At 50.4% G+C, this 15,622-nt stretch overlaps 1 protein-coding gene across 1 annotated transcript in view; it reads left to right on the top strand.

Annotated features, from left to right (window-relative positions):
- The first annotated feature begins 11,231 nt into the window (after nt 1-11,231).
- The window catches only part of SEMA4B (semaphorin 4B), a 39,427-nt gene continuing 35,036 nt past the window's right edge, over nt 11,232-15,622 (top strand). The window contains exon 1 of the mRNA XM_027068082.2: nt 11,232-11,388. The gene's annotated coding sequence lies outside the window, so the exon portion shown is untranslated. The remainder of the gene's footprint in view (nt 11,389-15,622) is intronic.

Below are 15,622 nucleotides of genomic sequence, written 5' to 3'. Positions count from 1 at the left end.
TTTTTTAAACTTATGTTTATTTATTTTTGAGAGAGAGAGAGAGAGCGTGAGCGAGGGAGGTGCAGAGAGAAAAGGAGACACAGAATCCGAAGCAGGCTCCAGGCTCTGAGCTGTCAGCACAGAGCCTGACGTGGGACTCAAACCCATGAACCGTGAGATCATGACCTGAGCTGAAGTCGAATGCTTAACTGACTGAGCCACCCAGGCCCCCTAAAGAGAACAGTTTTCTAGTGAAAGGAGCAGTCTTCATATATAAATATGTTGTTTTAAGATGCAACAATCGTGACATTTCTAGAGGACAATCTGGCAGCATGCATCAGAAGCCTTAAAAATAGGGGCGCCTGGTGGCTCAGTGGGTTAAGCGTCCGACTTTGGCTCAGATCACAATCTCGTGGTCTGTGAGTCTGAGCCCCGTGTCAGGTTCTGTGCTGACAGCTCGGAGCCTGGAGCCTGCTTTGGATTCTGTGTCTCCCTCTCTCTCTGCCCCTCCCCTGTTTGCACTCTGTCTCTCTCTCTAAAAATAAAAGCATAAAAAAAAAATCTTTTCAAAGAAAGAAAAAAGAAAATCTTGGGGTACCTGGGTGGCTCAGTCAGTGAAGCATCCGACTTCAGCACAGTCATGATCTCACGGTTCGTGGGTTCGAGCCCCATCAGGCTCTGTGCTGACAGCTCAGAGCCTGGAGCCTGCTTTGGATTCTGTGCCTCCCCCTATCTCTGCTCCTCCCCTGCTCATGCTCTGTCTCTCTTTCAAAAATAAATAAACATTAAAAAAATAAAAATATATAGATCTTTCAGGGGCACCTGGCCAGCTCAGTTGGAGGTGCATGGGACTCATGATGTTGGGGTCTTGAGTTCAAGCCCCACACTGGGGGTAGAGATTACTTTATTTTTAGTTTATTTATTTATTGGGGGGAGGGGCAGAGAGAGAGAGAGAGAGAGAGAGAGAGAGAGGGAGAGAGAATTTCCAGCAGGCTTTGCACTGTCAGCAGAGCCTGACTCAGGGCTCAAATCCACAAACCGTGAGATCATGACCTGAGCCCAAATCAAGAGTCAGACACTTAACCAACTGAGCCACCCAGGCGTCCCAGGGGTGGAGATGACTTAAAGAAAAAAAAAATAGACCTTTTGATTCCACTGTCCCCTGAGACGAATTTATCTTGAGAAAATAAAACAAGTGAATAAAGGTAGAATTTTGTTGCTCATGACGAAAAATTAAAAACAGCCTACATGTCTAGCGAGAGGGGATTAAACAAATCATAGAATGCTTTGTTTGTCTCACTATGTCTAGACAAAAAATGCTGTAAATTGTCCAATGAAATGTTGTATAGAAAAGAGCGATGCGTATATAAAAATCTATATATTCTATGATCTTGTTGAAAAAAGCCTGAAAGTTTATACTCTATACATTGAAAATATGAACAAATGAATGCCAGAATATGAGTAGTAGTTATTAACTCTAGGGAATGGAGATATGAATTTTTTGTATGCTAATTTTTCTACAAAAGAATATGATTAAGTAACAAAAGCCAAAGGTCATTTAGATGTGTCTTTAGCTACTTTTTATTTTCTATCAATGCTCAAAGTAATCTGCTCAACTCTAGAGGGACCTGGGACCGGTGGCCAGGAGTCAGGAAACCTTTGTTGTGTTGTGTGTGACCTTTAGCAAGCTATCAGGAGTGAGAGGGTATTTGTACCCACTTTTTACTAATGGACACAGATACATAGAAAGGACCCACTCCGTGTCCAAGAGCCCACAGCTCATGGTCCCAGAACTGGATTGGGATTTTGAACACAGATTTCCTTCCTTCCTTCCTTCCTTCCTTCCTTCCTTCCTTCCTTCCTCCCTCCCTCCCTCCCTCCCTCCCTCCCTCCCTCTTCCTTCCTTCCTTCCTTCCTTCCTTCCTTCCTTCCTTCCTTCCTTCATCCCTCCCCTCCCTCTCTCTCTTTCTTTTTAAGTAGGCTTCATGCCCCACTTGGAGCCAAATACAGGGCTTGAACCCACAAACCGTGAGATTATGACCTGAGCCAAAACTGAGTTGGATGCGTAACCAACTGAGCCATCCAGGCGCCCATAAAGTATTTTTAAGCAATCTCTACACCCATTGTGGGGGCTTGAACTCCTGACCCCGAGATCAAGAGTCGCATCCTCCACGGACTGAGCCAGCCAGGCTCCCCTGAACACAGGTTTTCTGATTCCCGGTCCAGGATCTTCTATACGACATGACAACCACCACTGCCCGAGCCTCGTCACTAAATGACAGGGTCAGAATACAGTCCTTCCCACCGAAAATATTCAATGTCCACAGGAAATTGCCTCCCTGCCCCCATCATGCCTGATGCATCACAGGCCCAAGCAGTTGGTGTGTGTGCCCTGTTGGTCGGATGCCAGCCTTCGGCAGGCTGGCGGGACTCCAGGCCGGAGTTTGGAGAACTCTGGTCTGCCCATGGCCATCTCGAGGGGGAGGAAGGGCTTTCTGGCCGGCTGCCTTGCAGAACCGGGCAAGAACTGCCCGCGAAGGCTGGCAGAGGGCCGGGAACTCGTTGTCTTCCCTTTAAACAGACACAGGCTGTCTGTTGAGATGCTGGAAACATCTGACCTTTTGCAGAGCATCTCAAGAGTTGTCAGGGAGGGCCAGAGGGAGGTCCCTCCCTTTCTGTAAATGCCTTAACCCTTTGAACACGGCACTGAACAACAACAGAGAAACAGATCTGTCTTCAAGGAACTAGAAGGATTTGTTGCGCCTGTTTTCCTTTTGGGGGGTCAGTAATGGGCAGATCACCCCTGGAGATGTAGACATGTAGCCCATTTTCTCATTTCCTGGTCTCGGGGACAAGAGGCCCAGGGAGAGGAGAGGTGTTGAAAGGGGGAACAGACATCCCCACAAGCTCAGGGCAAAAGGCCCCCTGGAGGCCCCCACGCCCCACGTGAGAACAGGAGCAGTTCTGCACTTTTTTTTTTTAATTAAAAAAAAATTTTTTTAACGTTTATTTATTTTTGAGGAGGGGGGGGAAGGGCAGAGAGAGAGGCCTGAGCCGTTTGCACAGAGCCCGACGTGGGGCTTGAACGCACGAACCGTGAGATCATGACCTGAGCCAAAGTCGGATGCTTAACCAACTGAGACACCCAGGCACTCCAGTTCTGTCCCCCCTTTGACTGGTTAATGTATTCCTTCCTTATCCTACAGAGGTTTGTAGGGGGCCCGCCATGTGCCAGGCACTGTATGAGGCTCTGGTGACACCAGCATACCCAGATCGGTATGCCCCATGCTCGTTTCATGGGGGAGTAGACTGTGAACAAACAATGCCAAGCACAATTACCAAACGCAGTAGATAAGTGCTGGGAGAAACAGATCAGCAGAGCGGGACGGGGGAGGGGGGCGGGGGGGGAGCGGATTTAATCCCATCTGATGGGCAGATTTTATTTAGGGAGGTCTGGGGAGCTTTTCCGGAGGAGAGGATGTGAGCAGGGGTCGAAGCTTTGCCACTTGAAGTTGAGCACAATGAAGAGCCTTCCCACCCCAGACCTGCAGTACCTAAACCCGCGTTTTAACACGAATTCTCCCACATGATCTGTGCACACACTAAAGCAGTGCTAAGGGTTGAACGAGGAGTTACCAGTCTAGGTCCAGCTGGAGACCAGAAGAGAACCTTCTAGGTAAGAGCCCTGGGGTGGGAAGGGGCTCACAGCGCAATGTGGAAGTCAAGGAGTATTTGTGTGTGTGTGTGTGTGTGTGTGTGTGTGTGTGTGTGTGTATTTATTTTTTTAAATGGGAGAGATTTGGGTATATTGAAAAGCTTTTAGGAACAAACCAGTGGAGAGAGTGGGCGTGGGACACAAAGAACAGGGGAGGGGATGCCGGGAGGAGGAGCATTTCCTATAGGGCAGCTTGTCAATCTCAGCTGTCAGCTAGGGTCACCCAGGAGCTTGAGACAAGACTGATGTGGGCCTGCCCCCAAGGAGTCATATTTAAATGGTCTGCAGGTGGGGTGCCTGTCTGGCTCAGTGGGTAAAGCATATGACTCTTGATCTTGGGGTCTTGAGTTTAAGCTCTTATGTTGGCCGTAAAGCTTACTTTAGATAGATAGATAGATAGATAGATAGATAATAGAAATATAGATAGATGATAGACAAACACACTGACAGATAGATAGATAGATAGAAGAGTAGATGAAAGAAAGAAAGAAAGAAAGAAAGAAAGAAAGAAAGAAAGAAAGAAAGATTATAAATAGAAAGAAAGATAGATAGATAGGCAGATAGATAATAGATAGATGATATGTAGGCAGATAGATAGATAGGCAGACTGCAGGTGTAGCCAGCTTTCCAATGATGGCAACGGTGCGGCCAAGGTGAGCTCCTCCGCAGTGGTGGGGTAAAGGCCAGGAGAGAAAGTCCTGAAGAAGGTTGGAGGAAGAGGGAGCCTACCCAGCGTCCAGGAGGGCCCTTCAGCTAGTTCTCCCATTCAGCAAGGGCCTCAGCTTTAGACTTTGGATATTACGGTCGAGTGTATCTGTACCTATAGCCATTGGATTTGCGTGGTCGTGTTGAAAAGCACTGACTGTTGTGCCTGAACATTTAAAATAGCTGCAGTTTTCGTAACCTGGTTTTGGCGTGCTCTCTGTCCCAAGACCATCACCCTCTTCGTGAAAGTGGTCTGGGTCTTGCTCTCTGCAAATAGGAAAGAGATAAGGGAGACCCCCTCTGCTGACTTCTGTTTTGCACGTTGGAAGCAGGGGGAGGAGGGAGAGGTGTCGTTGTAGACGGCGGCACAGAGAAGTGAGCAGAGAATCCAGTAGGACAGCGGGCAGCGTGCACTTGCCCCTGGACTGGCAGCGGAGGCTCCCCTGTGAATGAAGCTCCTGGCTACCACTCAGGAAGAGGTAGCAGGAAGGTAGGGTCCACAGCCGATGCAGGGCTTTGGCCCAGCAGTGAAAATATGGCAGCGAGGGAGCTTGGGAAGGTTGTTGCAATGGTGAATCTAAGTTGGGTAGGGAGGGAATGGAAAAAGGGAAAGGCTAATGGGTCGGGAGAAGGCAGAGATGCTGGTGAGGTCCCAAAAAGGTGAGAGAGAGGGAGCATGTTGAAGCAGAAAGTTGGAAGGAACAGAGATTGTGGCCAGGGAGAGAGATGCCTGGCTTTGGGATCTTGGTGATGGAGCTGTTATTGATGGTAAAAGGGAGGTGGTGTTGGGGTGAGGTGGGGGAGGTCCCTGGAGACCTGAGAAACCAGACGTAGGACGTATCTTCCATGTGGACGCCGAAGTCACCCAAGACAGAGACAGGGCTTTAGTTGGAAACAAGGATGGGGAGCCATGTGCCGAAGTGTCCAGCGACTACAAGGGAGCGGCCAACCTTAAGGAGGCGGACAACCTTAAGGCTTTTGCCAGAGGTTGGAAGAGTGTGGTTCAGGAGGAGCACGGGGATGTGGTCGTAACATGTGTGGATGGAGCCCCACGTCCGGGGAGACCTGGGGAAGGTAGGGGAGGAGTGCCGGACGGAACATAGTCAAGAAGTAGGCCACTATGGGGATGCCAGTGAGCTGGAGAACAAAATCCATGAGGTTCAAGGTTTCTTGTCGAGGGCACTTGTTCTCCAAGTGTGCTTCCTCTGCCTCCACCAGTGGCGTCACCTCATTACCTGGGAACTTATTAGATATGCAGATTTTCAGGTCCCACCCCAGGTCTACTGAATCAGCTGGGTGGGGCCCAGCAATCTGTGCTTCAACAAGCTTTCTCCTGATTTTGATAGAGGCTCAAGTTTGAGGCCCACGGGACTCTAGCTTTGGGAAACGTGGTTCCCTTGGCAGAAAAAAATAAAAATTCCAAACTTAGCATCACATGAACAAAGCGGACCTCATATGGATTAAAAACCTAAATGTGTCCAGAAAACTCTGAAGTTAACAATGTAAAATGTTGAAGAATATGTTTGTGACCTTGGGGCAGGAATGAACTTCTTGAAATTTCAAAAACAGAAACTGCAAAGAGAAAAGATGGATCAGTTCGATTAATCCCAATTAAAGATTTCTGCCCGATGATGGATACACTGACAAGGTTAACAGGTGGCAAGTTTGGGAGAATATGTTTGTGACATCTAAAGCTGACCAGAGGGGGCGCCTGGCTGGCTCAGTCAGTACAGATGCAACTCTTGAACTTGGGGTTGTGGGTTCGAGCCCCATGTGGGGGTTAGAGATTACTTAAAAATAAAATCTGTAGGGGCGCCTGGGTGGCGCAGTCGGTTAAGCGGCCGACTTCAGCCAGGTCACGATCTCGCGATCCGTGAGTTCGAGCCCCGCGTCAGGCTCTGGGCTGATGGCTCGGAGCCTGGAGCCTGTTTCCGATTCTGTGTCTCCCTCTCTCTCTGCCCCTCCCCCGTTCATGCTCTGTCTCTCTCTGTCCCAAAAATAAATTTTAAAAATGTGGAAAAAAAATTAAAAAAATAAAATAAAATCTGTAAAGCTGACAAGGGACTAATGTCTAGATTCAGAATATGCCACAAACTTCTGCAAGTCAATAAGAAAAAGATGGGACTCAAATGGGGGAAAACAAATGTAAATAGGTGATTTACACAAGGAGAAATATAAAAGGCAATACACATAGGAGATGTTAAGATGTATTAGAAATCCAAGAAACACAGGGCCGCCTGGGTGGCTCAGTCGGTTAAACGTCTGACTTTGGCTCAGGCTGTGATCTAAAGGTTTGTGACTTCAACTCCTGTGTTAGGCTTTCCTGCTGTCAGTACAGAGCCTGCTTCAGATCCTCTGTCCCCCTCTCTCTGTCCTCCCTTGCTTGTGCTCTCTATCTCTCTCAAAAAACAAATAAATGTTAAAAATAAACAAGCAAGTAAATAAACATTAAAAAAAAAGAAATACAAATTAAAACAGTTGTTAGCAATGTTAGTCATAGGAGCCCATACCTCCTAAACTAAGAAACAACCCAAATACTCATCAATAGATGAAACAAATTAGTATTCATACAATAAATACTACTTAATGATATAAAAGAATGAATTACTGATACAACCCTGGACCTCTCGAAAATATTATGCTGAGTAGAAGCAGTCCCACACAAATGAGGACATACTGTATGGTCTCAGGGGTCCTCAGCTGGTGAGCTTGTGGAGAGGGTGGCCTGTGACCCCAGAGCAAGTCATACCCTATGAATGATGTCAAAGAAATTCTTGTAAGGTAGAGAAGCAAGAAGACATTCACTGTAGAGTTATTTTCAGGGTTGGGGAGTTGTAGACAGTTTGGGTGTCCATTCCTGGGGACATACACAGGTAAAAGGTGGATGGATACTTTGGGGTACCCTGCAGCAGCTAGGAGCAGTCGATTAGATGTACCCACAGCAGCATGGATGGGTCTGAGAAATAAAAAAAACTAAGAAACTGAATGAGGTCTATAACAAAATGTCATTTATGTAAATTAAAAATGCAAAACAGTCCAAGTGGAAGTGAGCCAAAGACATGAATAGACATTTCACCAAAGCAGAGATATGGATAGCAAATTAGTAATGAAAAGACATTCAACATCATCAGCCATCGGGGAAATGTAAATTAAAACCACAACGAGCTGTCACCATGCACCCATTAAAATGGCTGAAAAATAAAACAGTGATAACACCAAATGCTGGCAAGGATGTCGAAAAACTGGAACCTCTATACATTCCTGATGGGAATGTAACATGGTACAGCCACTCTGGAAAATAACGTGGTAATTTTTTATAAAACTGAACATGCACTTACCGCAAGACAGTGGCAGCCTTGGAGCATATATCCCAAAGAAATGAAGTGTTCATACAAAACCTGTACGTGAACGTTCAAATCAGCTTTATTTGTAATAGCCCCAAACTGGAAGCAACCCAACTATCCTTCGGGGGGCGGGGAGGGGGGGTGGATAGTTGCACCCTGGAATACCCATGCCATGGACTACTACTCAGCAAGAAAAAGGAAAGAACTATCCATATATAAAACAACCTGAATGCATTGTGAGGGCATTATGGTTGGTAAGAAAAGCCATTCTTAAAAGGTTTCGTTTATATAACATTCTTGAAATGACAAAACTATACAGGTGGTGGAGAGATTAGTGGTTGCCAGGGCTCAGGGACCAAGTGGGGGAGGGCATGTGACCGTGAAAGGTGCTACGAAAGGAGATCCTCTGTGGTGCTGGAACAGTTCTGTATCTTGACTGTGGTGGTGACCACACAAAGGCATTCATGGGGCCGAGTAGTGTAAAACTATGCACACGTACGCACACACACGCAAATAAGATCGTTTTAATAATCAGTGAGAACTGAATGGTAAGGTCTGTCCTCTATTTAGCAGTATTATATGGATGTCAGTTTCTTTGGTTTGGATCTTGTATACTACAGCCGTATAACATCACCATCGGGGGAAGTTGGGGGAAGTGTTCACAGGACCCTGTGTACTACTTTTGTCACTTTCTGTGAGTCTATGATCATTTCAAAATACGAATGTTTCTTAAAAAGCATATGCATACCATTCTACAATACATTTTGCAAGAATGCATAGGAACAAAGGCATGTATATTAAACACCTTGGTAGCCTGCGGGGTGGGGAGGGGAGGGAGGGGGAGGAGGAGTGCAGCGGATAAAGGGAAATGAACAGCTACATTAATCAAGGGACCATGTGCTGACCAATGGGGACCTTGTGCTGGGAACCGAGGTGATTAACTCAGGGCTTTCTGCACCTGAGGTCCCACAGCCAGGAAAGGGAGTGGGAGCGGGGCAGGCGGATCACTAACATTAAAGATAAGGTCTTTTCTCAATGCATTAAAGATTTTTCCCTTTTTTTCATTGGAAGGCTGGAAGAAGGTTGGAGATGAGGAGGCGGGGAAGGGGGATGGGGAGAAGGGGCAGAAAAGGGAGGAGGGAGAGGAAGTTAGAAGGGATGGTAGAGACAGAAAAGGAAGGGAGGGGAGGTGGTGGGGAGCATCCCTTTCCTGAGGGCTCAGGGCTGGTCTGGGGACCAAATGGGTCACCGTTGCCTAAGCCCTCTGGGGCTCTGAGGCCCCATGGGGGAGGCCTAGACTCCAGGAACTCCTCCCCTCTGCGCGGCCCTGGCTCAGCAGGATGCAAAGTGCTCTTGGTGCCGGTGGTGGGATTTTAGCACCTCCTCCTGCCCCGCCCCCCAGCTTGTTGGGAAGGCGGCGCTCATAAGACTAATGAACACGGTTTAAGGTCTTGCACAAATGAACTGCGCTACCTTCGCTATAAATGCAGCACGTTTTACTACTAAGTGGAGACTATGAGGAGGAAGGAAGAATACGAGACAAAAGGAAATTATTGAGGAAGTATATAGAGGTTTATTGACAAGGATGCTCATAGCACATTACTTACCAAAATGAACAAATTGGAAAGGAGATAGATACCCAGTAGTAGACCTGGTTAAAAATGTATGCTACATTCACATGATAGAATACACTGAAAATAAAGCTATGTCGGGGCGCCTGGGTGGCTCAGTCGGTTAAGCGTCCCACTTCGGCTCAGGTCATGATTTCCCGGTTCGAGGGTTCGAGTCCGCATCGGGCTCTGTGCCCAGACAGCTCGGAGCCTGGAGCCTGCTTCAGATTCTGTGTCTCCCTCTCTCTCTGCCCCTCCCCCACTCACACTCTGTCTCTCTCCTTCAAAAATAAACATTTAAAAAATAAATAAAAATATGGAAGGATTTTTTTTTTTAATGTTAGAGAAAAGTGTGATATACTGTCATCCTAGGAGAAATCACAGAAGAGTATGCAGGGCATAATCCTTTTACTAAAAGTTTTAAATGTAAACTGTGCATAGAAAAGAGCTAGGACAGTCACCAAAATATGAACACCAGTAGACTTAAGATTTGTGCACTTTATTACATACAAATTAAATCTTTATTACATAGAAATTAAATCTGAGCCTGGCTGGCTCAGTCGATTGAGCGACCAACTCTTGATTCCGGTTCAGGTCATGATCCCAAGGGCATGGGATTGAACCCCGGGTCTGGCTCCGCAGGGCTGATCGGCAAGCCTGCTTGGGATTCCCTCTCTGTCTCCCTCTGCCCCTCTCCCCCACTTACACTCTCACTCTAAAACTTAAAAAAAAAAACCAAAAAACCAAAAAACAACTTCAGAAAATATTAACCCTGGTGGTCTCCGGGCAGGTGAAATTATGGGTATTTTTCATTGTGTTTCTGTTTTCCATCATTTTTGCAGTAAATATGTGTTCACTTTTGTAGACAGACAACAAAATAACCACTCTATCTTTTTATGGGGGGGAGCACTGTCGGCGGGAGTCCGGCCGTCCCTTTGAGGGAAGACAAGGGAAGAGGTCAGAGGAGCAGTGCGCAGGCACTTGGGCCTGGCCTGGCCTCACCTGAAGGCGGAAAGGCTGGCACTTGTCTTCCTGTTTCCGCATCCCCTTGACTAGCCAGCTCTGGCCGGCTCAGCCACTTACACTCCCAGAACTGGTTATTTCAGGAACCGCCCTGAGAACTGCTCTTGCCTTCCTGGAAGACAGGACAGCCAGGATGCAAGGGCTGGAGAGGGACAGCCAAGGTCACTTGATAAATGCTGGCTATTTATAACCGTATCTCTCACCCCTCCTGCAGATCTCGTTTCTTTTCGTTTCCCTTGCATAGCGTGGCCCAAGGCAGGACAAGGGACGCTGCGAGCAGTATTTACCGCGGGCAGAGACGTGGGTGGTTTCGTGGAGGGTGGCTCTGCGCTGGGCTCTCTCTCACTTGCCTCTCGTTGGAAACAATACTGCCATTATTGAGAGCTGACCATGCGCCAGGTGTGTGCCTACATAAATGCACTTCTCACCACAACCCTGTGAGGTCTCTACTCAGAGAGGTTAAGGATCCCGTCCTAGGTAACACAGCCAGTTAGCTGGTAGTAGATCTAGGACCCCAACTCCCGCCCGTCGGTTTAGCTAGTGAGCCCGTCCCGGCGGGGCCCAGGACAAGCGAGGCCTGGCTTCCCAAGGTCAGGGAGGGCGCAATTCCGCCGACCCCGAAGCCCCCGCGGCCTCCTTGGGCTGACGAGCTGTAAGTAGAGGCATCCCGACCGGGGGAGACGGGTACAGCGGCGAGTCTAGAGTGACCGCCCCCGCCCCGGGGCGCGTGGCAGTGGCAGGGCCCCGCGGGGCAGCGGGCGATCCCCCGAGGGCGCCTCCGGACAGTTCCCATAAACAGGGGCGGGGCGGGGCGGGGCTTGGCCGCGGCCCCGCATTTCCGGGGACGCCGCGCGGGACGGAGGTGTTCGGGGGGTCACTCCGCGTCCGCGGGCAGTGCGTCGGCCCGGCCGGGCAGGAGGGGCGAGCCCGAGGGCGATTCGGGAAGAGGAGCCGCGGCACAGAGGTGGCCCTGCCGTGGGCGGTGGTCGCGCGGGGGCCGTGACCCTCGCAGGTAGGCGCAGGGGGCGGGGCGGCGGGGAGCCGCGGGCCCGGAGGGGGCGGGCCCGGGCGAGACCGAGAGGCCGCCGCCGCCCCCGCTTCCCGCCGGGCCCCTCTCCCGAGAGGGCGCCACCTGCACGCTCTGATGGGCACTGGCGCCGGCCACTGGGGGAGCGCGTTGCCATGGCAGCGCCGGAGGCTGGGCCCTCGTTCCCATGGCCACCCGGGGCCTTTGCGCGGAGGCTTTTTAATCGGTGTCCTACTCCTGCTCCCTGCTCCCAGATCTGGAATGGAAAGAGAGGCAGGAGCGCTGGCGGGAGGGAAGTCGTTTGGGATTTGGAAAAAGCCCGGGTCCCTCCTCAGAATGGAAGTCGTGGGGCCTTTGAGTTAGGGTTTTTGTCATGGCTGTTTCTGAGTGACACGTGGATGTGGGGGTTAGGAAGGAAAGACGGTTGGTTGGGATCCTGGAAATGAGGCGGCTCTGGTGGCCACCGTGCCGTCATTCTGGTCTGGCAAAAAGACCCAGGAGCTCTGGATCACCTGGGGAAGGTCGTGAGCCCACTGCTCACGTTTCCTAACACGAATGTGAGTAGGTAATTTGATTTCTGAGTCACAGGATTCTTGTAAGCCTCCAATGCCACAAGAGCGGTGAAGCTCGTGATTCAAAAAAAGTTATGTTTCCGATTGATGCTTTATTTTTTTTTTATTTTTATGTTTTTACGTTTTATTTATTTAAGTAATGTCTATACCCAACATGGGGCTCCAACTCATGACCCTGAGATCAGGAGTCACATGCTCCACCGACTGAGCCAGCCAGGCGCCCCCCATCCCCGTTGATGCTTTAGAACTGGAAGAGGTTTAGGAATCCATCTGATTCCATCTTCTCATTTTCATAAAAGAAACTGGACCCAGAGAAGTTAAACTACTTCCCCGGATGACAGCGGGTTGGGAAGGTCACCGTTTGAACCCAGTATCCTGACTTGCAGGCCCGTGGTTGTCGCCTTTGGTGGTTATTTTACCGAAGCTCAGGGAAATCTGGGATATGGGTCTTTGCAACCCAGGCCTCAAGCTTTTGTTGACAGGTGATCCAAACATGGACCACGGAGGCTGGAGCCTTGGGGAGAGTGGAAAGAGCTGCTCTCCACCTCGTGCATGTAGGTCCTGTGCCTTGGGCTCTTGTTTTAATGCGATATCTGACATGATTGCCTGAAATAAACCTCCAGGAGCCAAGCATTCAGCAGCTCTCCAAAATACCATGTCTTTTGAAGCCAACAAATCTGTTCAGACAGATGAGGAAGAAACCCTTTGGCTGCCCTAAAGCAGGGAAGTAAGACTTCCCACATCAGTGAGGTGCTTTTTCCTTTGAAAAGCCTGAGAGGAGGGTGGGAAAAGAGATCCAGGAAGGAACACTTGAATGAATCATTTGGAAGTGATTCGAGGCAGTCAGCTAGAGCAGAAAACTCATTTGTTCATTTATTAAACATTGACTGGGTACCCGCTGCTCCTGAGCTCTGCGCTGGGGCTCGAGATTAAAAACCTGAGTTAGGCAGGCCTGGCCCCTACATTCAAAAAGCTTGTAGAAGAGATGGCGAGAGAGGGATGCAATGTGCCGGTGAGCGTTTCACCACAGCACAGTGAGTGCCTTTTTGGAAAAGTGAGCACAGTGCAGCACGAGCCCAGAGGGGCAGCTCCGGAAATCAGCTGAAAATATCCAGGAGTCTAGCCTGGGCCTCCTGGGAGCACTTCTGGGGCTCTGCCAAGGGGGCCCTGGCTGATACCTTTGTTGGGAGACAAAGGAAGGAGTGAGTGAAAGTGTCTGGACAAATGTGGACCAGGATGGGTATTCCCTGGAAAGAACAGTTTAAGGGATCCTGGTAAACTGTAAGCAATATGAAGGCAGCAACCATGTCAGTTTCCTTCAGTGTCGTCAGCGCTGACAAGTAGCACGTGCGCAAGAAATACTTTGTTGAGTGAATGAAAGAAGGAGGGAAGGGAAGAGGGAAGGAAAAGGGGAGAGAGGAGGAAGGGAAAGGGACAGTGGCTTATATTATCAAGAGGAGAATGGCTGTACCTTGAGACAAAACCCTGGTTGCAATTCTAACTATAGGTAGAACTTGGCTTCACGTGGGAATAGTTTGCCACAAACAATTCGTGTCAAGGTTATAAAACTACTTCAAAATGAGATATAATTTCTTCTTACCTGATAAAGGCGGGTTTTGGAAGGTCCCTGTGTCTGCAGATTAGCACATCTTGTGGAAATGGTTCTTTTTTGTGTGCGGGGAGAGGGATTTTTTATTATTATATTTTGTTTTATTTTAGAGAGAGAGAATATAAGATAGGGACAGAGAGAGAGAGAGAGAGAGAGAGAACCTTAAGCAGGCTCCATGCTCTGGGCAGAGCCCAGCACCGAGCTCGATCCCACGACCCTGGGATCATGACCTGAGTCAAAATCAAGAGTCGGAGGCTCAACCAGCTGAGCCACACAGGTGCCCCAAGGGAATAGCGATCTTTTTAAAATCAGAGGAAAGCTCTGATCCCTCTCACCAGAAACAACGTTTCATTGTTGGGGTTCTCAGCTCCCTGAAGCCCACCCTTGGGGTTAAGGGGCCCCCCGCTCTGCTTTGCTGCTCATAGGCTGTAATGAAAGAACTAAGGCAACACTTATAGAACAAGCTCCTGGGAAGATCAAGGTGGGTCTTGCTCTCATTCAGGGGGTTTATGGGGTCCCTGTGGAAAGCACAGCTGGGGGAGCTGGGGCAATGCCTACGCAGCTGGGTGGTCCAGGCCCCAGGCCCAGGGCCCTCAGAAGCCCTCCTCTGCTTGGGACAAGATGGGCCCCCTGGGAGCCTCATAGCATACTCTAGCCCAGGGCTTACTCACAATGCATCAGTGGTTTTGCCGGGGTCATGGGCCGGGTGACTGGTATGCAAGATAACTGTCCAAGCGCGGATCTTTGCTTTCTGTGATGCTGTCTCCTGACACCACTGCTTTAGGGTGTGGTGGGTGGGTCCACCTCCCTCCCCCCGGGCAAAGCAGGGCAATGGTTCGGCCTTTGGAACTGCAGGTAATCTGTGGAAGCCACGGGTCCATCCCGCATCACCCTGGTGGGCTTGCCTGCCTCGGTCCACCCTGCAGGAAGCACGGGAACCAAGAGCAAGGTCGTCTCTCTGGGGGATAACTGGGTGACCTGAGGCGACTGGGAGACCACAGGGGTCAAAGAGCCCCTCATCTTTGGGAAGGGAGAGCCTTAGGCTTCTGGAAAGGAGGTTAGTTAGTTCCCTGGGGTGGAGGAAGGGCGCTGGCCCGGGCCGTTCTCTCCCTTCGTGGGCCGGTGGCCAGGAGTCTGGAGCCCAGAGTGGGATTCAAGGAGGAAGAACTTGGTTGCAAATGGGGAAATGGATTCCTGACTTCTTGGGATCTGGGGAAGGGAGGGGCCCCAGGCCTGACGAGTCAAACTGGAAACCAGACTTCCCTAGATCTTTAGAACAGCTACCTCCCACCTATGAGTGGCCACAGTGGTTTCAGAGAAGGAGGGTCCCTGTGCCCCTTCCGGGTGGCAGGTACCAAGCGTCCCCCAGGCCCTCCGGGCCCACTGTGTGAGCAGGCCCGCAGGCACAGGCACACAGCCCCTCCTGAACTTGTCGGGGGCAGGGCAGCGACAGTGGCAACTTCATGTTCTACCGTGTCAGGACTGGGACAGGTTGAGCCCTGCTGGTTGCACCACAGCCCCGTGGGGCAGGGGATCCCCTCCCAGGGAGTGGCCGACTCAGGCCCCAACAGGCCCCAGCGGGGCTGGCACCGGAGCGGGTGGCAGGCTTTTTGCCACAGCCGGCGCGGCCGGGGCCTGGGCTGGGCGGGCCAGTTCCTTCCCCCTTCGAGAGGTGCAGCCTCGGCTCTGGGCTTGCAGGAGGCAGCTGAGCCCAATGGGAGAGGCCAGAAAGGGGGTCCTCGGGCCTGGGCACATAAGGTGGTTAAAAGTGACCGAGGTCGTGCCAACTTTCAGGTAGAGCGAGGCGAGCTGCCCCCATAAGAGGCCTGGCTGTGTTCGCAGATTATTCACCGAGTGCCGCGCTGCCGGTCACTCCGTGTGCTCGCTCTCCCGCCGAGCCCCCTGAGGTTCTGTTAGTGCTGCCGTCTCACAGAGGAGGAAGCCGAGGTGCAGAGATGTCGGCGTGGGGTGTGGCCGTGCCCACAGCCCACAGGGTAATGGGTGGGGCCGAGATTCTCCTTGGGACAGAAGAGCTGGC

The sequence above is a fragment of the Acinonyx jubatus genome, chromosome B3 (genome assembly GCF_027475565.1).
Source record: "Acinonyx jubatus isolate Ajub_Pintada_27869175 chromosome B3, VMU_Ajub_asm_v1.0, whole genome shotgun sequence".
In the NCBI taxonomy this organism is placed as follows: Eukaryota; Metazoa; Chordata; class Mammalia; order Carnivora; family Felidae; genus Acinonyx; species Acinonyx jubatus.
This window is presented reverse-complemented; position numbering and strand designations above follow the sequence as displayed.